Raw genomic sequence first — 26,782 nt, forward strand, 5'->3', positions numbered from 1 at the left:
TGATTTATTACAGGTGTTCCTGCCTGTTAGGATTTGCTGTGATGCCATGAAGTTTTCCTTTACAGGGTCAGGCTGGAGTTATAGTGCACGGTGTGTACTCATGTTGATGGTGTATTTTGCAATTACAGCCTATCACTAAGGATGAGAGCCTGAGTTGGCCCTGCCATATTGGCCCCTGGTTCAATGTTAATTTAGTCACATTTTTATATTTCAGATGGACTTACAGACTCAGCCCTTACTTCCCATGTAAATAATCCCCCCCTTGATACACGTGGCTCTGGTGCCAGTTGGCACCGTGTTGTGATACCACTGTTGATGCATTTTTGCCTCGCAGGTTGGAGATACTAAACTTCTTAATTTTCCAACTCAAACTGGTGTCCTGCCTCTTTTGTGGTGTCCCTGGTGTGTCGTCTGTTGGTACTGCGTGAGTGCTTCACATGTCCTCCGTAGTTTGGCCTGCCCGCTTGGTTCCGTGCTACCCCCCTGGAGATTTGGTAACCCCATTTCTTACATTGGTGGCAGCGGTGGGATAGGACTTGTGTTTGCGCAGTACCACAGCGGCCACGGGTTACACCACAATTAGAGCTTTGAGAGTATTCATAGCCTTGTTGTGGGGATTATTGTTGGCTGAGTATTGTTTGCTGTATTGCTTCCTCCTGAAAGTGTTTTTGTGGAATTCTGTCCCCTTGTTCCACTGTGTGTGTGTCCCGAGAATCCTCGCCACGATGGGGTTGGTTTTTGAGGAGGTGGAACTGATGGAGTACACCGAACAGGAGGTGATAGACTTCCTCCAGGAGAGAGGGATACCCCCAGTAGGAAACATTAGGAGAAAGCTGTTTCTTTATGAGGCCCTCAAGAGGGGAGAGCCCTTAAAGATCGATGGGGACCTGTCTGATTACCCCCCTCCCGAGTATTTGCAGGGTGGATTCGGTAGAAGCCAGTGGGAGGGCTCCCAATCTGTAACCCTGGAGGGTATTTACCCCGATGAAGAGGAGGAAGAGTTTAACAGGGCAGAGACGCCAGTAGCTGATGAGGACACCATAGAGAGGGAGTCCCGCACTGGGTCCTGTCCCGGGGGCACTGCCCCATCCCTTTCCCTGTCCCCAGTAGAGTGGGTAGATAGGAGGGAAGAAAGGGAGCATCAGCTAGCGCTGGAGAAGCTCAGGTTTGAGCAGGCCACAGAGTTAGCGCAGCTGAGGATTCAGGAGCAGAGGCTAGAGACAGAAATGGTCCTAGCCCAAGAGAGGATGGTGGAGGCAGAGAGGGCCTTTGCCAGAGAGAGAGTAGCTCAGGTGGGTAGGTTGTCCCCTGAGAGTGGTTTTAAGAGCCTGGATACACCGGAGAGGGTGGGATACAGTGGTGGCAGCGAGTGTAGGTCCAGTGCAAGGAGTCCCATTCCTGAAGCCCAGGAGACCGTGCCTGATTCCCAGGAAGAGGGGGACGGGTTAGTGTTCAGGGGCAGGGGAAAACTGTCCCACCAGTCCTGGGGAGAGTTTGAGGAGGAGTGTTGGACTGCATTGGAGGATTGGGTGGTGAGGAGAGCAGTGGAGGATTGGGAAGGGCTGTGCCATGCCGTTTTCCGGTAGCACATGCTGAGGAGTTGTTTCCCAAGTCTGCGTCACCATCTGTTGCAGTGTAGGTTCTCAGACCCCAGGGAACTTCCACGGGAGGCAGACCTCTGGGTAAGTACCAGAGCGTCTGGGAAGACATTGGGGAGTGATCCTGAAAGGAGTGGTGTAGGGATCTTCCGACCCAGCGTGGCGGGAGAGGTGAGGAAAAGTCCAGCTAGATCCCAGGATAGTGAGAGGGTTGTAGGGCCTCACATCCCATCTACAGGAGGGAGGGAGACGGGGAGGTGTCCCGAGGTGCCCCAACTGCAGTCACAGGGCCTGGAGAGTTCTTTAAGGGAACCCCAGGTTGGGAGCCTAGGCTGTCCTGAGGTGCCTTCTCGTGAAGGGGATCCCCTAGTGTCAGGAGAATCCGGAGCATCAGTAATCAGAGCTCCAGTGGTTCGGGGGTCTGACCAGTCACAGGGTTTAGATCCTGGACTGGGGTTCCAGGTCCAGGGGTTGCCTGACCTGGAGGGTGGGGTACCTGTAATTAAGGTCTCTACCAGTTTGACTCCCAGGGGTACTTCTCCCGGTGGGAGGGTGCGGAACTCTGGGAGGGGGTGCAGAGGGAGCAAGGTCTCTCCTCTGTCACCGGCTCAGCCACAGGGCGCAGATCCCGGGTTGGGTGGCCAGGTTGAGGGTTTGCCGGACCTGGCGGGTGGGACATCTGTGTTCAGAGTCCCCCCAAATTTCACTCTCAGGGGTACTATGCCAGTTAGGAGGGTGCGGAACTCTGGGAGGGGGTGCAGGGGGAGGGAGGACTCGCCCCTGTCACCGGTTCAGCCTGACGGTTTCGACTCCAGGTTGGGGAGAGAGTGGTTGTGTGAGGGTGTCACCGGGAGAAGGAGATGGCAGAACCCTAAGAGGAGAGGTAGGGGGAGGAGAGCCTCGCGCCTGAGAGCTGGTCAGCTTGAGGGTGTAGACCCCAGGTGGGTGGACCAGTGGCAATTTGGAAAGAGGCGAGTGGTCCAAGAGTATTACAAGCCTGAGGCTAGAGCCTCCCATTCTAGGAAGGAACAAGGGCCAGAGACTTCTGGATGGCCTAGAGGCCAGTCCTGGCCACATCCCACTAGGGAACACCAGTGGGGTGGTTTTGTTGGTGAAGGGAGGGTTGCGAGAGAGAACCATGAGGGTTCCAGAGAGGAGAAGGGACTGCAGGTGCTCCTGTAGTTGCCGGCCTGCGTCCACCTTTTTCCGCCCCAAGCAGGGAAGCCCATCAAGGCATTGATTTGTCTGCCCTGGCTTTTGGCTGGGGGGGAGTTGTGTTGGACTTGGCCTTTTCCCCTGAAATTTTTCGCTTTTAACCCCCTAATTTGAGATATCTCCCCCATGGTGAAGGTTACCGAATAGGCCATGTGTGGTGTGAGACACCATGTTAATGTTAAATGCAATGCAATGGTGTGTACATTTATTTTCCCCCATTGTAAACATGTACCCTGGTGAAATGCTGCATTTGTGTTTTGCATTTAAAATGGCTGCCAAGGCTGTGCGTTGTGCCACCTGACTGCAGGAGGTTAGCAGTCTAGTTGTTAGGTACCCAGCCAACCCTGCATTTGGAGGGAAAGCCTGGCACCCAGGGTGCTCTACTCCTCCCTCTAAGCCAGTTAGAACTAGTTTGCCTGTCTGAGGTGGGTTAGCGGTCTAGTTGTCTGGTACCCAGCATTCCCAGCATTTTGAGGGACCTTCTAGAAGCTTCCAGCCTTTCTGGTATAGGGAGAGCAGTAGAGATGTGATGAGGAGAGACAGAGCTGGAACATGAATGTGAGGGGACCTGCTGCAGGGGATACCGCCACTTGGGCCTGTGTGCTGGACCCTGCACCCATCCAAAACCCACCTACTGTCCCCAGGGCTAGTGGAGCCCTACTGCAGGAGTTCAGGCTGCTGTGTGGGAGGAGGGCCACGCTGCAGTGGGGATGGTGAAAGCCTACCACCCTGCTTTGATGATGCCCCCACTACCTGCTGACCTGGCCCAGTAGTGCTACTGCTCTGTCCACCGGGCCCCTGAGGAAGGAGGGCCCCCCTAGGTCCCTGAAGCTGCCAGGACCTTGCGCCACGCAAGCGCTTCACCAAGACGCGCCTGGAAGGGAAGGAGCACCTTGGACCCCCCAGGAGGTGAGAAGAGTTACCCTGGGGATTGCTGCTGGGACTGTCCGCCCCCCCCTTGCGCTGTGTGCCTGGAAGCGCTGGCCTGCAGAAGACTGATTGTGTCCCCCGAGTGCTGTGACCAAGACTGCCCTGCTGATTGCCTGCCAAGCGCTATAATCTGGAAAGCGCTGTGCTGAGAAGAAGCCCTGCATGCTTGCTAGCGCTGCACAGCTGGAAGAGGCTGCCTTTGTGCCCTACGTGGTGTCAAGTTAAGCGCTGTGGCTTCTATGCGCTGTGCCCGAATCGCGCTGTCTGGAGGAAACGGAGGGAGGGCCTCGAGGCATATTGTCGGTGCCTGCCCCCTCCGCCTGAAAGTACCGGAAAACGCTTGCTGCATTAGCGCCGGGGAGAGCCCGGAGCCAGAAGAACACCACAAGGAGCCCAGTGAGTGGGGGCTCAGCTGCATAGTGGTCGGGGGCTGGAGTCGGGGCACAGGGTCGGTGCTCGCCCCCTCCCCTTCTCTTGGGGTGACTTTTGCGAGGGCCCTGTTGGCCCTAAGCGTCCTGTTGAGACGTCCTGGACTGGGCAAGAGCCTGAATTAAGCCCCTATAGACTGGGCTGAAGGAGGAGTAACCCCCAGCTGGGGAGGGGTCCTTGACCTATTGTGTTTGTCCCAGGAAGTCATGCTAGGGTGTATATTGGCCTAGTGTTGATGTCCCTGGTTATTCTGGCCAACGGAGAAGTTATTGCTGACTAAGGAACCTTTGGTTGTCCCTTTGATGGAATGGGTATGCCCCTCTAGGGAAGTGTTACTCGCCTGAGGAGACCTTTAGGTTGCCCTAATGAAATGTTTATTCCTGCACAGTGACCGGGTTAGAGGAAATGCTTGATTATCCCTGCCCATGAATGGTTGTGACCTGTTACTAGTGTATGTTGATGTTACACGCCTGCTAGGTGATCCTACGCTGATTCCAGGCTGTTAGACAACTAAGGTTGTGGGCCCCTGCGGATGTTATTTACCTGCCTAAGTGAGCCTAATGTACGCACTGGTGAGGTGCGCAATGTGTTAGATGCCCAGGGTATTGCTCAGGAATAATGCGCCAGTGTTGATATGCTTATGGTTAAATGCATAATGTCACAGCGTAATGTGTATGCCTAAGGTTCAGTTGCATACAAGGTGCCTACTACCCTGATGAGATGGTCATCTCCCTGGCCTAAGGTGATGAGACCGAATTCTAATGTTGATGTGCCCTTTTACTGCAGGTGTCCTGCCCCTGTGCTGGCCTAACGTGTCATTCCAGGCCCCTGTTTATATTCCATGTTAATGAGCAAGCATTGCTGATTTATTACTGTTGTTCCTTTCTGTTGGGATTTGCTGTGATGCCATGAAGTTTTCCTTTACAGGGTCGGGCTGGAGTTATAGTGCACGGTGTGTACTCATGTTGATGGTGTATTTTGCAATTACAGCCTATCACTAAAGATGAGAGCCTGAGTTGGCCCGGCCATATTGGCCCCTGGTTCAATGTTAATTTAGTCACATTTTTATATTTCAGATGGACTTACAGACTCAGCCCTTACTTCCCATGTAAATAATCCCCCCCCCTTGATACACGTGGCTCTGGTGCCAGTTGGCACCGTGTTGTGAGACCACTGTGGATGCATTTTTGCCTTGCAGGTTGGAGATACTAAACTTCTTAATTTTCCAACTCAAACTGGTGTCCTGCCTCTTTTGTGGTGTGCCTGGTGTGTCGTCTGTTGGTACTGCGTGAGTGCTTCACATGTCCTCCGTAGTTTGGCCTGCCCGCTTGGTTCCGTGCTACCCCCCTGGAGATTTGGTAACCCCATTTCTTACAAAGGGGAAGTCCTAAAGGCTTAAGAGTCTGGTTTTCCAAGAACTCAGTGTGACATGGATGGATGGATATAGGTGGCCATGCCTCTAATTGGTTAGCATGGATAATGCCTAAATAAGGGTAGGATTTCTATGCCTAAATATACGCAATGCGAATTGTGTCTATGTAAGGGCAAAAATCGGGAAACCTATATACGGTATCTAAATCTACACACAACGGAATTATCTCCGAAGGCTGCAGAGGGGCTCTGCTCATGCAGGGGCACCCTCTTACATAAAACCCAGCACCCTGGCTTCAGGCTACATAATAGCAAAAAGACAACGTCTCAACTGGTATATCATACAAGAGGACTGTTCATAAAAGGTGGATCAATCACATAGCACGGGGAAAGGGATGAGGGAGACCAAGTTAAGGTGGAAGGGTTGTTATTTGCATATAGAGCCACTATAACACAACTAGATTGCAGTAACCATAACAACCAAATGTGCACTGGAAGTGTTGCAGTGAGTGAACGACGCAGTGACACAAGTGATTAAGGAACAGCGTGAAGAGGCGAAGAAACAATAAAACAATAAATTGTAGGGGTCAAACAAAAGTATTTATAATTACAAGTACAATTTCATTGTTCGCAAATGACCCTTTGGTTGCCGCAAATGGCGTTGTGGAGTCGAAGGCGTTTCGACCTATTTAACTCAAGGTCATCATCAGGATGATGGTTACGTAATTCTTGAAAAGTGCTCTGATGGCACTGTGAGGGGAGAATCCAGGGGGTGAATTCCGCTGGTAACTGCTGTAAAGCATCACTTGAATAGAGGCAGTGTGTTGAGTGGCTGGGATGAGGTCTTGTGATTCAATTTCAACATCAAAGGAAGGCAGCGAGTGGGTTGCTGGGCTGCGGTCATGGAGGATATTTCTACCGGCAGCAGGGAAATGGAGCGATGAATCCGGGGTAATACACGACCAGCCGTGTCGTGATCCAGAATTCCGGGATTCCAGGATTAATCCGGGGATGGACGAGCTTTCACTCATCCACCCCCGGATTAATCCCAGAATTCTGGATCACGACACGGCTGGTCGTGTATTACCCCGGATTCATCACTCCATTCCCCTGCTGCCGGTAGAAATATCCGGTACCATACTGCTGTTGGAAGTAAAGGTATAAGGATTATGATGGCCAGTATCCTCGTTGGTTGGTACAGGTTTGTCTTGAAAGAACGATTTTAGGCGTATCTTTCAAATAAGGTTGTGGAGTTCGTAGTTGTCACGGAGCTTGTCCGTTTTGGGTGTAGGGATGTATCTAAGACCCTTCTTAAAGACTCTTGTTTCTGTCTCAGTGAGTACTCTCGGGAAAGGTTAAAAATCAATTTCTCTTCCTGGTTTGACTCCGAGTCTCCACCGAATGCTGTGGGGGTTCCTGCCATTGGACCCTTTTTAGGTTCCCTCTTCTGCGACCTCTTCCTCTGCTCCAGCCTCTGTCTAAAAAAGGTATTTTTAATGTGTAAAGCTATGTCTCATACAGCTGATAAACAGAAGACTATATTTGATTCATGTAGTGATGAAATACATCAGTTGTATTTTTCAGTTGTGTTTTGCAGAAAAGCAATAAAAAGAAGGTTATTTTTTTAAGTAAATGGTTTACTACATTGTAAGAACCATTTTGTAATTGAAAACTCAGTGATTTTTGTGAACGCAAAATGCTTTTGTACATCTAGCCCATTATTTTCCCAGTCTGTGGCCTTTACATAGACTATTTTCCATTTTAATGTGACACTTATAAATGCCCAGATGCCTCATTGCAAATCTTGGCTCCACTCTAGGGTGATAAATCTGATGCTCACATTGCACACAGCACCAAAAGTTCAACCATCAAATTTCCTTACTTGCGATGTTGTCCGCCTTGCTAAAAGGTTAACACACAACTTCAGTGTGAGATCTATTCGTTATAAAACCGTGAGTACTTTAGAGATTGTCTCCTGATAATATACATGGCCAAAATCTTTATGCCAGGACTAGCGTGATGCAAACCTGTTGGGATTTGCTTTCCAATGCAAAAGGTGTTGTGTTCCATAAAGGTTTATTTTTCCCAGCACAAAAACAGCTTTGCACTACTTTCCCTCAAGAGGGCATTACTGGTTTGGACACAAAGAGGTATATTCACAAGAACGAGTTATAACTATCGCAAGAGTAGTGTAATGCAACTTTCAACATCGCAGCCTATTGCGGGAAAATAACGCCGTGTCAACGTGGAATTCACAACGCGGCAGTAGCATGCGATAGTCTGTCGAAACCGCGGACAATGTCCGCTATACAACCACATCGATGGAGACAAAAACACAAACGCAACACCAAAAACCTGCGATGGGCCAAAGCGCGATGAGGAAATCAGCGATAAGCTGCGCCAGGCCTAAAACACACACCTGGCAGGCAGGAACAATCACCATAAAAGTAGAAAAACCACCCAAACAGACACTGACCAACACCCAAGCACCATGGAGGCAGCCGGAGCAGGTGCAGTGGACGAACGCAACCCCACAAGGCCCAAGGATGACCAGCCCAGGACCTCGGGGACAGGGAAGGGCAAGGACAACAAGAAGAGGAAGACAAAGTTCAGTCCACAGGCGAAAAGGATCAAAGTCATGGCAGTGATGGAACACCATCAACAACTGTTCGTCACCTCCAACATGTCATTGGGCACCAAAAATGGAATATGGCGGGACATCGTGGACAAGGTGAATGCTGTCAAAGAGCACAAGAGGACAATCAACGAGGTCAAGAGGCGATGGAATGACATCAAGCTGAGGACCAAGGAGAAACCCTCCGCCAACCAGAAGGCAGCACCGCAGACAGGAGGTAGGGGCCAAGCTCGAGCTGGATGACATGGAGTAGCTGGTGTCGACAGTCATCAGTGTGGAGACTGTGGCCGGAGTCGGGGGATCGGACACAGCTCAACAGGACACAACCGCAACAGGGTGAGTGACCACCATTTACTGGGGGGACGGGTGGAGATGGGCACAATGGCAAACATGCACAATCAAGCAGAGCACAGTGCACACCCACAATGACTCTGGGTCCTCGCCCAGATCTACAGACGTTCACAATGTACAATGCCTTGCTGTCTGAATGTCAACATGTAGCATGTGGCTACATACATGTGGACACATTGTAGTACACCATTTCACCTTCACGTCGCAGGGGCACCATCAACACCTCCTGCAGAGCAGTCCCAGCCACTCTTCACTGATGACGAGGAGAACAACACTAGCATCGACACTCAAACCATCCAAGACATCATTGACCACATCCACCACTCACCTCCAGGATCAGGGCAGGAGGAGACCCCACCCACTACCCAAAGCACCCAGCAGGAGGTACCCACAGCCCCTGCACTCCCCCAAGACCCCCAGGAACAACACATGGCCTTCCAACACTTGTGCTGGAGTGCCAGAGGGAGACAGCAGAGCAGGTGCGGTTGGGCTTTGGCGTCATGGCAACCAAACTTGATGCCATCCTTGGATGTCTCAGTCCGCTCCATGGTCTCCAACGAGCCCTAACTGACATCGCTGGAGTCATGATATGGAGAGAAGAACACCTGTCCACTCAGAGTGGCTCCAGCGATACCAGCCGTGAGCTAGCACACATGCGGAGGCTCAAGGAGGACATGGTGCGGATTGAGGCGAAAAGGATGGCAGCCACGCTGCACATAAGCGGAATGTAGCTGGGATCTACCATGCCCTGCAGATCCTCATCATGGTATTGCTGCCACAAGGCGTGGCGGTGATGAATGCTGCTGCCCCCACACCAGCAACATCTCAGCCCCCTGGTGTGCCTCTTCCTTCTAGTGCGGCAGGATGTGTCAGTGGGACACAGTGCGGCCGACAATCCACCTCCGCACCCGGATGTGTCAGTGGCACACAGTGCCACAGCCAGTACAGCAACACCCACAGGTGGGGCTGAGCACTCATCCGGGGATGAGGACGTGGATGTGCCTGTGATCGGAAGGACTCAGTAGCATTCATTTCTGCCACCTGGCCTGAATCAGCTTGGTCCCGGACATGGCCTCATGACCTTCCACTGACCCTGATTCACTGAGATGCACTCACCTTGGACAATGACATGGACTGCTACATCCTGTTTGATGACCAATGACACGGCGACCAGACTTAGGACTGTACCCTTCCTCTTCCGCAGTACTTGTCATCCCCGGATGGTCTCTGGCTGGCCCTCCACAGACCCATATTGTGTAGTGTGCTCGGCATTGCCCTGTATCACTCCAGCTGCAGAACTGCACTGGATGTGCAATAAACATCCAGTGACGCACTGCTGTGTCATGTCTTTCATCATTCATGTATGTATGTGCAGATGAATGTAGGGTCAGTGATTTCCCTTGCGTCAATGATACTCATCCTGTGGGATTCCAGTCAGAGGGTGCTACATGGCAATTTGTGTAATGGGTTCCCCCGGACACCACAACAGGGACTCACGCATCAGCAACTTACTTGTCTGGACATGGACTGAACCACGCCCAGTTCCCACGAGTCATTTTTGAAAGCCCAGCGCTGTTCTGGCGTACGGCAGGCCAGACCACTCTGCTAATGCTCCAAGGGGAGGGCCTCATTGCAACCCGTCGCAGGCGTACTCACTGGTGGTGTGCAGGTCACTGGTCTAGTTGTACACATGTCACCACCACTCCCTCAGGGCAGGTTTGCACGCACACCACACCCATCCGGCACAGGCATCACAGGCCATGGGACCCCGCAAATATAAGGGACCGACGACGTCATATACCCCTCTGCCAGTGGTGACTGGATGACGGATCCGAGGCCTTGAGGCCAGCACGGGCCTACCAACACGTGGCACGGACTGGGGTTGAGCAGGGTTTATGGCACACAGTGCATTGCGGCTGGCACAGGCACCCCACCACAGGATGCTGACTGGGGTTGAACAAGGTTTGTGGCATACCATGCATTGCGGCCGGCACAGTCACCCCGCCGCGGGATGCTGACTTTGGGTGCACTGAGTCATTGGCAGCTTACGCTGCTGAGTGGGTGTGCAGCCTGTGATGATGCCCCGTCCCGGCAGTCCAGACTGCTCAGGATTTGTGTGTCCTGCTGGACCGTAGCGTAGGCCGAGCCAGCGGGCAGCGTGGGCCTAGCGCCACGTGGTCTCGCTTCCGGGATCACAGAGTTAGTGGCACCCGTTGGGCTGAGCGGATGTGCAGCCTGCGATGGTACAGGGTGCCCTGGTATGTCCTATGCCATGGAGTAATCAAGACCCAGCACCAGATGTGAGACCTGGTGGCCTGCGCAGCATGGCTGCATGGTATGGAGGGTGCCATGTCCGCGGGCCCTGGGCTTGTGGCTTGAAGTGACACTTGGTGGGACCTCCTGTCTACACGCCGGTGGCGGAAGGTGAGCAGTGAGGCCCGGGTGTGCATGGGCAGGCATGCTCCGATGGGTATCGGGAGGGGCTGTGGTGCCTCTGTCTGGGTGTGCATGGGCGGGCAGGTAATGTTGTCTTGTGCAAGTGTGTGTACTGTGCCAGTCATGTATCTGGACCATGTTTCAGATGACGGCTCTGACTCTGATGTGTGACTTGGTGTATTGCTATATATACCGGCAAGTGGTTGGAGACACACCGGTGGCAGCAGGTGAGCAGTGTGGCCTGGGCGCGCAAGGGCGGCACTCTCTCTCTCTCCCTCTCTTCCTCACTCTCTCTCTCGACCCCTCTCTTCTTCTTCTCTCTCTCTCTCTCCCCCTCTCTTCTTCTCTCTCTCTCTCCCCCTCTCTTTTTCTCTCTCTCTCCTTCGCTCTCTCTCTGTCCTTTGATGTGCACAGGACACACCTTCTCATCATGTTTTTTGTCTTGCAGGCTGTGACCTATAGATTGTCCCAAGGGGAGCCGCCATGTGTCTTCATTTCATTTCAGTGTTCATTTCATTGGTTGCTTCGAAAGTGAATGTGTGATGCTCATTTCTGTGATGACACTTGCATGTCACCAGTTGTGATAGTGCGACATCAGGCGGATTATTTCGTACATGTTTAGGTGTCGCTGATGTGGCATGTCTTTGGTCGGGGTTGCCAGGGAGGGGTAGTCCTGGGTGTGGTGTCGGTGGGTGTTGTGGCCCTCTTGATTGTCCGTGCTGCTTGTTCAGTTGCTCCATGGCATCTGTTTGTCTTCAGGTGTGACACTGGGCTGTGCTCCCTATTGTGGTGCAGGCTGTGGTCCGACTTTACACCAGGTCAGAGTAGGTGTTAATTTCCTGTTGCTAACGCGCCTTATTGAATTTTTTGTGCTCTTATCGCCGATCTGGCTGGTCGTTGAGAATGTTGAGGTGTTGTGTTTTTGCACGAGAACTCCTACTCTGCATCTCATTAGCGATAGTTCCAGGGGTCCTCTGTGGCGATGTTTTTTGCGGCTGCTATCGCGGGTAAACTGCTGCTGTAGGCTGTTAACATCAGCTTGTAAATGGGGAGGTAAATTTATCACGACTTTGGCTGCGTTAAAGTGCCGTTAATTTGGCGATAGCTCCTTGTGAATATGCCCCAATGTCATATTTACTAAGCTAGAGATATTGGGGTTTTTGTCAAAAAACAAACTCCCTGCTAGAAGCAGATTCAATCAAGAGGGAATCTGTCCATTTGTAGAAGAAACCTACTAAGTTTGTCTGTGCTTGGGAATTTGTACTTGTGTTATGTTCCGGGTTAGGCCCATGTAGCAAAGCTGCTCATTTCTTACATTGTCCTCTTTTTCACAATAACATTTCTGCTGTGAACTATTGCACATATTTGCATGCATGACACCACTTTGTTTACACATCTTGCTTTGCACAACATTATCATGATGCCTCGAACATCATTTACAAGGACTCTTTACGCACTATGTACAAATGTCGTTCTGTCTTCATCTACGGGCAACAGAGCTATCAAATATCTATAATATCGCTAATCTACAACGTGTATCGCAAGGCTGCTTTCTATTATAAATAATGAGCATCCTGATAGATTATCAAAGGAAGCACTTCAGCTGACAAAGAGGGACCCTGCATGCTGAGACTTCACCATGCAGTGGTCTGACATCTCGTGAGAGGGGTCCAGTTCGTGACCAAGACGGGTCCTTCATTCTCTCCTGTCCGGTTATTTTTTTTAAATATATTTTTATTCGATTTTTCAACAAAACATCATTCAAAACCAATATCAAAGAGCCTCATGAGCTTCAGAAACAGCAATGGCCATAAATCGGGGCTCAGCCTATTGTCCTCACTTCCAGGAAGGGGCAATAATACAAATTCTTGTACAATACATCAATATACACAGTCCTCCCGTCCGGTTATGGTGTTGGATCGTCCCTAAGGGAGATTCTTGACTCTACACCTACACACACTTTAGGTGCACTTATACTAGGGTTTGCATAGTAGTAGTACGCATAATTAATTCCTTGTTTATATGCCTGCATTTATACACTGTTTTAGCACCATGGTAGAGCTTTACCTACTATTTACTCTTTTGGTGCTCGTAATCCCTTTCATCTACTTTTGTCTACTGATTATAGCAGCACATGTATTCCATACAAGAATATGGTTGGTTCAATAAATATATTGAAAGCATCCCACTGTGTATTCTGTATATTTCTCTGAGCACATGTAAGCACGAATGACTGAGCGAAAGGTCTGTTTCCACGATACCTGAGGGGTCAGGTTTGTCATGTTCAGTGGGTACTAGAAACTATTTGCTCCCTGGTAAGGTTAGGGGGGCTTACTGTGGCACTGTGCGCTAGCTGGTCTCTGAGACAACATATCCTGCGGGGTGCCCGTAATCAGTCTAGGCACCTCGCCCAAAGTTTATGTTGTCCGACAAACACACAGGTCCAACAGATTAGTGGGAACTACACACGTACAAATCCTATGCTAGACAGTGCACTCTTGCCTCTGCAACATGGTGTAAGACTGTGCATTGTCAAGGCAGCCTCTGTATGCCACTGCATGAGATCATCCCACAGCAGGTCATTGTTTGTAGATAAGGCACTGCGCTGTTTTCCCTTTCACAAAACACAGTGCACCAAAACTTGAAGCATAAACAAAAAAAAGAATTGATGGACGGAATGCTGGACAATGCAAACATTCACCACCCAGTCACAAGGATCTGGGTTTAATAGATCATTATTTTGCTCACCTGACCTGGCAGTTTGGAAAGGAAGGTTCCCATTTGGCACAGGGTCAAGACTGATTTGCATATGGCTGGGTCTGAACTGGAATGGCATGGTGAGCAAAAAAACGATGGATTTAGGCCCAGATCTCTGTACTGGGGTAAATAAATGACATTGTTCTGCATTCTGACCATCAATTCTTGTTTTTGCATTTGCCAAAACTTGAAGCCGCACTGCATTGTGTACAATATTAGAAATCTGGGCCACGGAGTCACACAGAGCTCAGCTCTTGGTAAGTAAGAGACGGACTCAGATCTTTGCTATTGATAATTCTGGAATCGCTCAAAAATTGTTGTTTGTAAGATCCTTCCATAAAACCCAAACTCACTTGGAGATCTGCTCTTGATAACACCGGTGCTCATTGTCTTTGATAGTACCCTGATCCACCCGTAGTGTTTGTTGATCCTGATAATAAACATACTTACTCAAGGCACTGCTCCTGATGATACAGATTCACTCAGAGTTCCAGTTCAGGTGATGATACATTTATGCAGATCTCAGTCTGTGCCAACACTCAGGACTTTTGATAATGCATACACTCATAGGTCTGACAATATTACTCGTACTCTACAACCGCCGCGGTCCGTGCAGGGAACCTCGGTGGGGTGGTGTAAGGGGGGATTTCGAGGGACGATGCAGAGGGGAAATTAATTATTCATTTAATTTTCCCTCTGCATCGTTACTCGAATCCACCCTCACCTGGCCCCACCGCCTCACCACGGTTACCTGCACGGACCGCGGCTGCTCTACAATTGAGAACGCAGGTATGAGTGAGGCTGAGTATGATCAACATTGAAGCTTGATAATACACTGTCTCAGAGCTGTGCGCGACAATATATGAGTCAGCACATATCCATTTATTATTATGCAGATTTAGTTAGCTCTCTGTTCTTGCTGCATGCTAAATTCGCATGTGTTAACCCATTAATGTCAATGCTTTGCTAATACCATACTTGTTTATCTTTCATGCTAGTTAAACTTTCTTTTTTTAACGTATTCATTTCACCACATGACCTCCAGCGTTGGCTGTTGAACATCGGGTGCTAAAATGACATGTGAGGAAACTGACATTCTTGAGCAGAAGACAAAGAACGTAGGGATTGCAAAATCATGGGTAAGAAAGTGCGTCTTTATTTACATTAAAATAAAATAAGGAATAACCCGCTCTAAGCAAGTGTGTGTGTATAATAAACACCAGTCCTCGTCATGATCAAAATGCCAATGACAAAAATGAAGGACTTGAAATGTGGGCCGACATAAATACAGCCAAAATAAAACAAGGGAAGCGCTGGACAGACTCTTTAAGAAGCTTGACAAAACATCTCGCTCGTGACTCAGCCGGAAATTCCCTTTGAAATGTATTATCCATGTTCTGGAGGGCAGGGCCAAAGTGGAAACTGAAAGCAGCTTGGCAGACCTGCCCACATACTGCATAGCTGAGCGCAGAGAGCGAGCCTGACCACTGCAAGGGGAGGTTTGGGGTGTTCTTCCCAAAAGAAGTAAAAAATTAAAATAGTAAAATTTAGCGTTTTGCAACATATTTTTATTACAGGACCTTGTCCAATCATTGAAATGGAAAAGGAGACATGGCTGCATGGCTCAATGAATGAATAGTTGGATGGCGGAGGAGTGTGTAGGTGAATCAATTAAAAAAAGGATGAGTGCTCTAGTTTTCATTTTAGCCTCTACATTAAAACATCACCCTACCCAAACACTACAACCACCAACCCCCTGTGAAACATGCATAGCCCTGATGTATTTAACAAAGTGCGGTAGTTTAGTGTCTCAAATAGTTCAACAAAAAGCATTAAGCTTTGATCTAAAAAGAGAGAGAAAGAGATAACAATGTAATGATCGAACTGCATAATGTAAAACCAAGAAAAGTGTTATCAATCACGGCTTTCGCTTGACTATATTGTATGACCGTAAACAATTACTTTTGATCAAAATGCCTCCTTTACCCTATTAAATCACTTTTAAATAGGCCTGGGCAGTCAAATCTGTTTACCGAGTTTTTGGCACTCCGGGCTCCACGGAGCTCGCGGAGTTCCGAAAAAAGGGTTAATCGCCGAGCGAGGAAAATCTAGGGAGAATTCTCAACGCCGGTAGTCATGGATGGTCACTACCGCTCGCATTGGGTAACCTTACGTTTGCGTTGAGGAAGCTGCCACCTGAGTAGAACTTCTACTGGAGTGGCAGAAAGAAGCAGCGCCCTTTTGCGCTGTGTATAATGCCGTTCCTGCTGATTTTACAGCGCAGGACAAACACCTGGCGCTAAAAATCAGCACGAATGTCACGAGGAAACGCATTCCGCTGCTCACAGAACTCCGCGTAACTTGTCAGAGTTTTTTTGTCACTTTGCAGAGTTTTCGGAGCCGAACTCTGCCAAGGCCTAATTTTGTATACATCAGTTCAGGTTGTGCTCTGTGTGGTGTCCTTTACATGAAAGAAAGCTCAGATACTAGGAAAGTAAGCCAAGAGGTATTTATTAAACCTCATCCACAGAAGACAGCCTAGTAACTGAACATAAGGGAATCAAACCAAGGCAAGATTCTAGAATCACCATAGTAAAGATTCTTGGTACATTAAAGGTACAGTATTAATAAATGAATACCTTCACATATCTCCCTCCAACAAAGAAAGAAGAATAATTAGTAAAACATATAAATCTAAATTCAAACGAATAAGGGATTGGAAAGGTTATAATGTATAATCTCTCAAATAGGAGGGTGGTCTACGTATTCTTTGACTTCTAGAGGGAAGCATGAGTAAGTTAGAGTTATTGGTAGAATTGGAGAACATATGAGATGAAGCTTGATTATCATAAGAGGAAACAGGTATAGGTATCTTTGACTTAACAACAACAACTCTGCTTTTGTTCCAAATTCTACCGTCCTCTGTTTTAATGGCATTCCTAAATATTTTCACAACAGCTTTTACATCTGAGAATTTGGACCAATTTCTGCAACCAACAGGAGCTTTGATGCGAACGAAGTCACCAATAAAAACTTTTTGAACATTTACACATTTTCTTTTATCAAAATACATCTTTCTCTCATCTTGTTTCCTCTCCTCCCTCCTTCGCCACTCACCTATTCCATTATTAACCAGACCTTTATCAAGATCCATCCAAGCAGGACACAGATAGGTGTTGGGAGCCCTTCCTTTAAACAAAACAAAGGGGGATCTACCAGTGGTTGTATGGGGAGCATATCGATAAGCATTTATCCTGTCTTGTAGGACAGATTTCCAATTTAAGCCAGATGATCTTGCTAACTGTATAGCCTCCTTCAGGGTTTTATTAACTCTCTCAACAGCACCGTTGGTCTCTGGGTGGTATAAAGAACACTTCTTATGTACAATGCCTGATTTTCCCATAAACTCTTCAAAAACCCTTGAACAGAATTGTGGACCATTATCTGACAGAAGACTATTGGGGAAACTTTCTTTCTTAAAAATGGCATCCAGAAACTTTATCACTTCTTCAGATGTGATTTCCCTTACAGCACTCACCTCAATCCATCTGGAATAGAGATCCATAAGAACTAAAAGGTAAGGTGTATCACTTACACCTGATAAGGGACCAACTATATCTATAGCTAGCTCATCCCAAGGATGTTTTGGGAGGGATCGCTTAACCATTGGCATCTGTCTAGTTTTAAGTATTTTATCACTTGCAGAACATTCTGGACAATCCCTCACTAATCTTTCTATCTCCAAATCCATCCCTGGCCACCAAAATTGTAAGCGTAATATTTCTTTGGTTTTTACAATACCAAGATGTCCAGAGTGAGCATGAGATAAAAGTTTTTTTCTAATACCCAGCGGAGGAACCATTTTTGTTCCCCTAGTCAACAAACCAGAGTGAATAGAAAGTTCATCAGAAACCAAGGTCCAGGGTTTCTCTAAACGAGAGTTATTGCTCAAGGACAGCATAACTCTTTTTAAATCTTCATCTTTTTCAAGTTCATCTCTCCACTCTTTTTCTTCAATCGCTCCTTCTGTAATTTCACATACATTTATAGATTCATCACAACAACCTACAGCATCATCTTCATCAAAATTCTCTTGACCAACCATTCTCGAGAGACAATCAGCAGACTTGTTTGCAACACCTGGGATATATTCAACAGAGAAATCAAACTCTTGCAATGAAACAATCCATTTTCTAATTCTTGAAGAGATGGAATCTAATCCCTTTTTATCAAAAATTTCCTTTAAAGGTTTATGATCTGAATAAACTAGAATCTTGGTACCCCAAACTAGGTTTCTTAACTTTCTCAGGGCCCAATATATGGCAAGAGATTCTTTTTCTATAACGGAATAATTTAGTTCCGAGCCCCTCAGACACCTTGAGGAGCAGCAAATCAAATTGTCCCTCCCATTTCTTTTTTGTATTAGGACAGCACCAAGTCCTTTTTCACTTGCATCAGTGAATAAAATTGTGGGAATACCTGGTATAAATGCCTGTAGAGAGGGAGCCTTGTTGAATTCAGATTTAATCCCTACAAATTCAGATTTGCATACATTTGACCACACATACTCCACATTCCTCGATGTCAACTTTCTCATAAACTGAGTTTTGTCCGCAAAATTAGGAATAAACTTCCCATAGAACTCCACCATACCAAGGAAGGAAATTAATTCTTCCTTATTCTCTGGATCTTTTATTTTGTTGATAGTGTCAACTAGCTCTTTTTTTGGAAAGATGCCCATGTCAGTTATTCTATGGCCTAAGTAATTTGCTTCCCTCACACCAAATTTACATTTGCTTTTCTTAAGAGTCATACCTGCATCTTCCAAACGTTTGAGTACAGCACAGACACGACCAAAATGTTCTTTTGAACTATTCCCATAAATAAGTAAGTCATCTTGGTAACATCTTACACCAGATATTCCTTCTAACATTCTCGCCATGATCCTTTGAAAGACGGAAGCCGCTGACACCAGTCCGAAGGGCATCCTTTTATACCTAAAAGTACCCATGGGGGTGATAAAGGCAGTTAAATCTTGGGAATGTTCATCTAATACAACCTGATGATAGGCCGAGGCAAGATCAAGTGTGGTGAAATACTTGGCTCCTTCCAGGGTGCTAACCATTTCATCAATATTTGGAAGAGGAAACTTGTCCACAACTACCTCCTTATTTAATGCTCTTAAATCAACACAGAGTCTAATCTCACCTGTAGGTTTCTTAACTATGACAACGGGGGCCAACCACTCAGTAGCCTCAACTTGTTCAATGACATCATTCTTTAACAATTTGTCTATTTCCTCTTTTACCTTATCTTGTTCCATTAATGGTATCCTTCTAACTTTCGCTATGACAGGAACAGCATTCTCTCTTAATCTAATGTGATGCTTATAACCCTGTAAACAACCCAAATTTTCCTTAAAAACTTTTGGAAATCTACTAGCTAAATCCTCTCCCAATTCCTTATTTGATTCATTTCTTTCCATTATCTCTACCTGATGAATTTGTACTTGTGGATCTGCATTGGGATCCAAAGTTACACCAAGTTGACCTTGGTGCACCCAGCCTAACAAGATATCACCCTTCTTTGCCACATATATTTTCCCCACAATAATTCTATTCCCAAGTGTAATCTCTGCCATAAAACATCCCACCATTTTAATTGGGTTATCTGAGTACCCAAGGGGCCTAATATCTGATCTCATCAATATTACTTTTCCAGCAAAATGCTTATTAAATAACTCCTCATCAATTAAGGTGATGCGAGAACATGAATCAAATTTAACATTTATCATTACATTTCCTACTTTTACAGGATGAATAGGGTGATCTACTTCTCCACATTTTATCTCAAAAGTAACAGTTCTGACTTGCGGTTGAGATTGATTCCAACGTCTTCTAGACATGTCAGGTCTAAACATTTTCGATCTGCAACATTTACCATAATGTCCCTTTTTGCCACATACATTACATACAATTCTTAATGCAGGACATAGTGGAGAATTAGCCAAATGTCCCACTTGGCTACACCTAAAACATGCAAATTTATTACTTTGTCCTGGAAAATTATTTTGAAAACCAGGATTTGTAGAAAAATCATCTTTTCCTGAGGCAGACTGAGTTTCATTCTTGTCTTGTTTCTTGACTTGACAAATTATTTCTTCAACTTTTGTGTCTTCTTTCCTTTCAACAATAGATGTTTTATCTTTTTCTTTTCTTAATTCTCCCACGCACTTTGTCATGTGTTCTACTTGTTTAGCTATTGCTAAAACTTCTTCAAGGGGTGGTTCATCTTTTAACCAAAGTTCTTTTCTTATTTCATCATGGGAACATCTGAGGACAAATTGATCCCTAATCCTTTCATCAAGTGTTAAGCCAAAATTGCAAGAGGAAGCTAGTTTCCTTAATGAAGAAACATAGTCTTCTACAGTTTCATCTCTCTTCTGTTCCCTTAAGCCAAAGTGGTATCGTTCCATGATGGTACTAATCCTTGGAAGATAGTGTTTGTCCAATTGTGCAATTGCAATTTCATATTCACTCAAATTGCGTTGTTCCCCAGCAGATAGATCAGGGAGGTGTTCCAGGACATCTTGTCCTTCTCCTCCTAAACAATGTAAAAGGAGAGCTAGCTTTCTTTCAGCACTTAGGTTAGTTCCACAAACCCTTGCGTAGTTGGCAAAAATCTTTTTCCATTTTTTCCACTTTATGTTCGGTTCTCCTGGAGTATTCAAAAAAAATGCGGGTTGAGTTACATTTTGCATTTCAAAGATTTTCTTTTAAAGTCCAATAGTATTAAATTCCCTTCTCTTTAAAGAAGAATGTTCACAACAAAGAGAGTATATCTTCAGAACCTTTCTTTCTCTTGCTGTGTTCTTTTCCTTCTAGGCTAAACAATTATTGAGTTAAAAAAAAAAATTGGAATCCTCCAATAATGGTTAATTCTAATGATCTGTCTTAGTTTCTTGCATTCAACAAGATTCTATTCGATGACATACAATGTGAGGCAATTGCGCAAGAAAATGTTCTTTTATTTCATTAATTCGCGTTCTTTTTAAACAGGGCAGCAGAGGGCGCTGTTGTATTACAACAAGAGAACAGCGCGAGCTTGACAATCCATGCGCGTGTATTGCTCGTCTATTCCATGAACGCGAGTGAAGGAACCAAAGCGCGTGATGTCAGTTTCATCAACACGAGCAGGGCAATATGAGCGCGAGGCCTGTTCAGCGCAAATGTTCAAATATATACAGACTTTCTTTTAAAGTAAAATAAACTCCTCGAGAAGCCTCCCACCTTACTCCTCACCGTTTTCTTTATATAACCGCCGCTGGGAAGACTCCGCTTCCTTTTCTTTGTATAAACTGCCGCTGGAGGAGAAGGGGAAATTTTCTTCTTTTAAGTCTCTGTGTTGAGGTGAAAGGTGATGTGGGTTCAGCCGATCGTCGCCATGAAAATGTGGTGTCCTTTACATGAAAGAAAGCTCAGATACTAGGAAAGTAAGCCAAGAGGTATTTATTAAACCTCATCCACAGAAGACAGCCTAGTAACTGAACATAAGGGAATCAAACCAAGGCAAGATTCTAGAATCACCATAGTAAAGATTCTTGGTACATTAAAGGTACAGTATTAATAAATGAATACCTTCACACTCTGCACACAAAAAAATATAGCAATGTTAATCTATCTATAGTAATAAACATAAGCCACATTTCGGGGGAAAGAGATAACTGACCTCCCTCTTCATTCACTAATATACCTTCATCATCAGAGCAATGGCAGAGCAGCATTAATCTTTCTACGTTCATAATTAGAATCACTTATAACAATTCACATTCAATTCAATCGTACAATTTAATGTGCTAAACTGAAAAGAGTTGCATGGCTCACATTAGAAAGAATTACACTGTTTGAAATTTTGAAGAGTCTTTTGCATATATGTACTTGACTCTCTTAGACAAGCAATAGCAGACCTTTTACTGCCTTCCTCCTGAAGCCCTGAAGGGCAGCGCAGCTCGTTGTGACCCTGCAGGGGACAGGAACCACCCAAATGCACAACCAATTGGTTTTGAAATGACCTTGGTTTGATTGGGCATGCTTTAAAACCAGGCAGGCAGGAAACACGGCCACACTGGCCGATGCAACAAACCAGATCCCCAGCAGCAAGTAAAACCACCCCCTTCCCCAACTCTGCCTGGTGCCTTGTACAGTGAGTCCAAGCCTACAGGAATACTATTGATTCACTCACTTAAATCCGCATGTGAAAGGGATAGAGAACTCTAAATGTTAACTCATGTATATATCACTTACTCTTGAGGCTCCTTGATGTTGTGCAACAGGCATTACTATCGACCTTCTCAATGAAGCCTGTAGTATCAGGCTCAGAAGTGTGACAAACTACGTGAACACCTGATGAGATTCAAACTAGTGTTCTACATGGTGACATTTTCTGAAGCTGCATTAACTGACTGAGCTATCTCACACCTCTGCTAATAACCCTGGTCTGTACGAATTTGTGATGATTCCAAACCTGCCGACTCACTGATGGCACAGTATGTCACAATCTATTGGCTGCTTTCACACAGTAACCAGGTGAGGAGGCTTCATCACACGGTGTAAGAAATTATGAGCTGGAACCCCCCACAGAGAGTAGTTTCTACCTCCTTTGTGAAGGCTCTGCACAGGGGTGTTGCTTATTCAGGGGCATATTATCAATAGACGGTGATAAATATCACAAAGCGCGCTTAGCGCTTTTTTATTTATCGCCGTCTATCGCTAGAATTTATCGCCCGGTTAGTGTTTTATTTTATTTTATTTTTTTTGTGTCCTCATATTCGCCCTTGGTACTCCTTTCATTTTTTTTTAGAGAGTGCTGTAAAGGACGTTTAAGATGACTTTTTTTGCTTTCCCCCCCCCCCTAACCCCCCACCCACCCCATGCCCCCCACCCACGGGAAACCCCCACACAATCTATCTGGAATCCCAGAAAGATAGCACTCCGCTGTGGACCCCTGCGAATATCAACCATCTGCCAATTATAGGAGGAAATAGACAAGAGGAAAAGAAACAAGGGCAGGAAAGAAAAAAGACCTAAATGAGATTAAAAAGGTACTATGATTTCCTAAACTGAAGCCCACAAGTGAGTATATATCGCCTAGTTTAACAGGATTAAACAGGAAGAATATATATATATATTCTTTGTTATTTTATATATGTATACCTTTTTTTTTTTCCTTTTAGTCCTTTATTATTATTATTTTTTTCCTTTTTTCCACCCTTTTTTATATATATTTTTTTCTCCTTTTTGTTATTTATTTAAACACCTGCCCGCCACCTATTATTCAATACTAAAAAAAACTCATATTTCTTCTATATGCCTAGCTGCAGAATATCAGCCTTCTAGCAAGTTTTTAGCCTAGGCTAAAGAACCTAGGCCAAAAAAAAAAAAATATTAGAGCTAGTTGTGAATTTGTGAATTTGTCAAGAAACTATAATGCAGTGAGGCAACCTAAAGAAAAGACAGATAGAGGGAAAGGGACAATACTACTTAGCTGACTCTGACCCCCTGCCCATACTCAGCAAAAAATCATCTGCAGCCTGTACTGATCTTATGTTATGCATAGTGTTCTTGTACATAACTCTTAATGCCGCAGGAAAGACTAACTGAGCGACGGCCCCTTGACTCCTGAAAGCTTCCAACCTTTTTCCAAGCTCCCATTGTCTATCAAGCGTGACTCTCGAGAGGTCAGATCTGATCTGAAAATTGAACCCCTTGGCGTTTACCACTTTCTGTTTCAATGCGATATTCAGAATAGTTTCTTTAAGGGAGTATGTGAGAAAATTAACCAGGATTTTCCTAGGCTTTGTTCTCTGAGAGTTTCTCAGAAATGGCTCTCTATGAATGCGCTGAATATCCGTAGCTATTTCTTGTTCTGACATATCGAGCCGTAGGGCCTCTTTCAAGAGAGAAACAATAAATTGCTTGATGTCCGAACCCTCTTTCTCCTCCGGTATATTCAAAACTCGCAGATTGTTCCTGCGGGCGCCACCCCCGGTTAGTGTGTTATTAACAACTCGTATCACCGAGGCAATAGAAATTCCAGCTATAGCGGGGATATCGCCGTTTTCCATGGAACAACGCTGGTTTTCCAGCGATGTTCCGTGGAAAACGGCGATATGGTTGATGATAGGGCCCTGTGCTCTCAGCCCCACAATCCATCTCCCATGTTATGTATGCCTTAGTCAGAAATTTAACAGACGTTAAATTCCTGCGTTAAGGCCGAGTTAGCGTGAAAAAGATCAGCGCTACACCAGACGGGGCCTCGTTGTAAATATCGCGAAGCACCGTTAGCGATATTTTACACTGAAGTTTTACGAGGCACGCTTACCTTGCATCTTATTAGCGATGGGAGGCGGAAAGAAACCGGGTCCTAAGGCAAGGAAAACTGGTGCTTTTCGCTCGAAAACGGACGCTAAATCGGAGATAATGTTATCACCAGCCCTTGATAATATGCCCCTCACTGAGATTCAGAGTGTGAATCTGAAATTTCACAACTAATAAAGCAGTGGGCTGCAGAGTGGAGGGATGAGATGTCCAAAGTTCAGGATGGACTGTTTCCATGAGTAATAGGGGCAGTACTGATATCCATTAGTTGCCCTTTGTCTACATTGGTGTAGTGAGTGAAATACGATGGCTTGGAATGCTACCTTGAGTGATTGCCACTGATTACACCATTTGCAAGCATTCATCCCATCACCTTTTGGGTGTTTGATTGCAAGTAGTAAGTCTGGAAATTTGAGACTGATGCAGCTTTCCAACCCTAGTACTGCTGATGTTTGTGAATTCCATAAAGTAGTAAATTTGAACCCTTGCAAAGAATACTTCTACAGGTGTAGATTTCCAAATTTTTTGGTAAACCGGTCCCTTTATATTTTTAAGATCCCGGTCCAATAAATGAACGTTAAAAACTCTTAGTAAAATGAGATCAAGAAGAAACAATGACAAAGACATGACAGACCAAACTCAGGCCCCAGACAAACCTACCAAACCAAGAATGCATTTGAGGGATGTCACACCCCTAACATCCCTGTTGAAGCTACGTCCCTGCCCGTCCAACCTGTGCCTGGTATTTCTCCCTGGGAACTCCAGACTCTGGTCACAAATAACACAACGGCCTGGAGTCCCTGCCCTGAGATGACTTATTTTAAGTTTATTTTCACTGCACCCACACTTTTTCTCTGCCACAAGAAGTCTCAACAGTGCAGCTATCAAATCAGTGTATGCAGGAAGAACTTCGGGGCAGATTTATGTCGGACTTGCGCCACGTTTACGCCGCCGTTGCGTCACGCAACTGCGCGGAAACGTGGCGCATCCCTGTGACCTATTTACAATGTGACGCATCTAGGCAGAAGCGTCACGTTGTAAAGCCCTGCGCCACATGAAACCTGCGTCAGGTTTCATGTGGGCGTTCTGTCGCAGGGTGGGTGTTCCCTCGTAGGAAAGCCCCGTAAAACTGACGCAGTGAAATCTACAAGATTTCACTGAGTCAGTTTTACGACGCTGCTGGGTCAAATCCTTACGCCTGCTTGAAGCAGGCGTAAGGAGTGACGCACCACGTTATGTATGGGTGGCCTCTGTACATTGCAGGAGTTGCGTCGCACTTGCGACGCTACTCCAGCAATGCGCCGCCCGTACACCACAAGATGCGTCACGCATCTGCCCTTCCTTGCACCATGGTGCGCCGCATTGTAAATGCGGCGCATCTGTGGTGCCGCAAGGAGGGAATTGCGTGACGCATCAGTTCTGGCGCATCCCTGCTGATTTGCAGAGATGAGCCAGAACTCATAAATCTGCCCCGAATGTTTATAGTCCTCACTTTTTATAAATCAAGCGATTGATGGCCCAATGTACTAAGCCCAAGTAGCAAATAGAGATGGGAGCACAGGCAAATTAATAGGGTGAGCCACGCCAGAGCTGAGGCATGGGCCTGGTTGGCTCTAAGAGTCTGTGCACGAGCTGATCCCTGAAAATGTTTGGCTTGTATAGCATTGAACAAATAATATAAAAATATGATACAATATCTTCAGAATTAAAAAAAAAAGTATATTTCTTTAACATGCTGAAGCATTTCATCTTAATACATCAGATTACATTACTGCATAGACAGACATTTATTAAAAGGGATAGTTTTTAGAAACATTAATGGCTCGCTCTCCAACGACAATGCCACTAGTGATGTGATAGGCAAGTCAGTAGTCAAATAAAATGCTTCTCAAGGCTTTCTGACCACCACTGAGTCTGCGTCCCGGTGCCTCGCAGAAGAGGGCTGTTTCATACTCAGTGCTTTGTAAATATAGCTAGCTTTCTGTTAGGGAGTTCTTTCAAAAATCAAACGTTCTGCTGCCCCAGACTGACCATCTACCTTTGACAGGGAATACCCTTTTAAAGCTTGTGCTGTTGGTGGGCACCCTGTACCAGATCATCCTGTCAGGAGGAGGTCACATCACCTTCCAGCCAAGGCCCATTTGATTCCTTTCCTGGAAGAATTCACGCCTCCTTGCAGGGGGCCAGCAGGCTGCCAGGTGACAGTTGGGGATTAACTCTGAAAAGGCAACAAGAGACTTTAGGCAGGAAAATTACAACTTTCTAAAAGTGGCATTTCCAAAACAGTAATTTTAAATCCGGCTTGACCATTAGATTGCATTTTTTATTACTATTAATTTCAGTCCTTGAATCATGGTTTTTGCTATGCCCAAACCAAAGTTATGCACTATTAGGTGTTCCAATGTGACCCAGTGCTTTTCTATGGGAGAGCCTGCTTTATCACAATGTAAAACAACTTTGGAGATTTCTAACTGGCAGGACACATGTTCTACTCTTTAAATATCATGTGCAGTGCCCTGTGCTCATTTAGGGGCATATTTATCAAAGATTTGCATCACTTTCTGTTAGAGAGTTCTTTCAAGAAGCAAATGTCTTGCTGGCCCCAGACTGACCATCTCTCTACCCAGCTTTAATAATCACACAGGGAAAAATGCTGGCTAGTCAGATAATTGCAGTGAGAAAGT

This window comes from Lissotriton helveticus, chromosome 7 (assembly GCF_964261635.1).
Source record: "Lissotriton helveticus chromosome 7, aLisHel1.1, whole genome shotgun sequence".
NCBI lineage: Eukaryota > Metazoa > Chordata > Amphibia > Caudata > Salamandridae > Lissotriton > Lissotriton helveticus.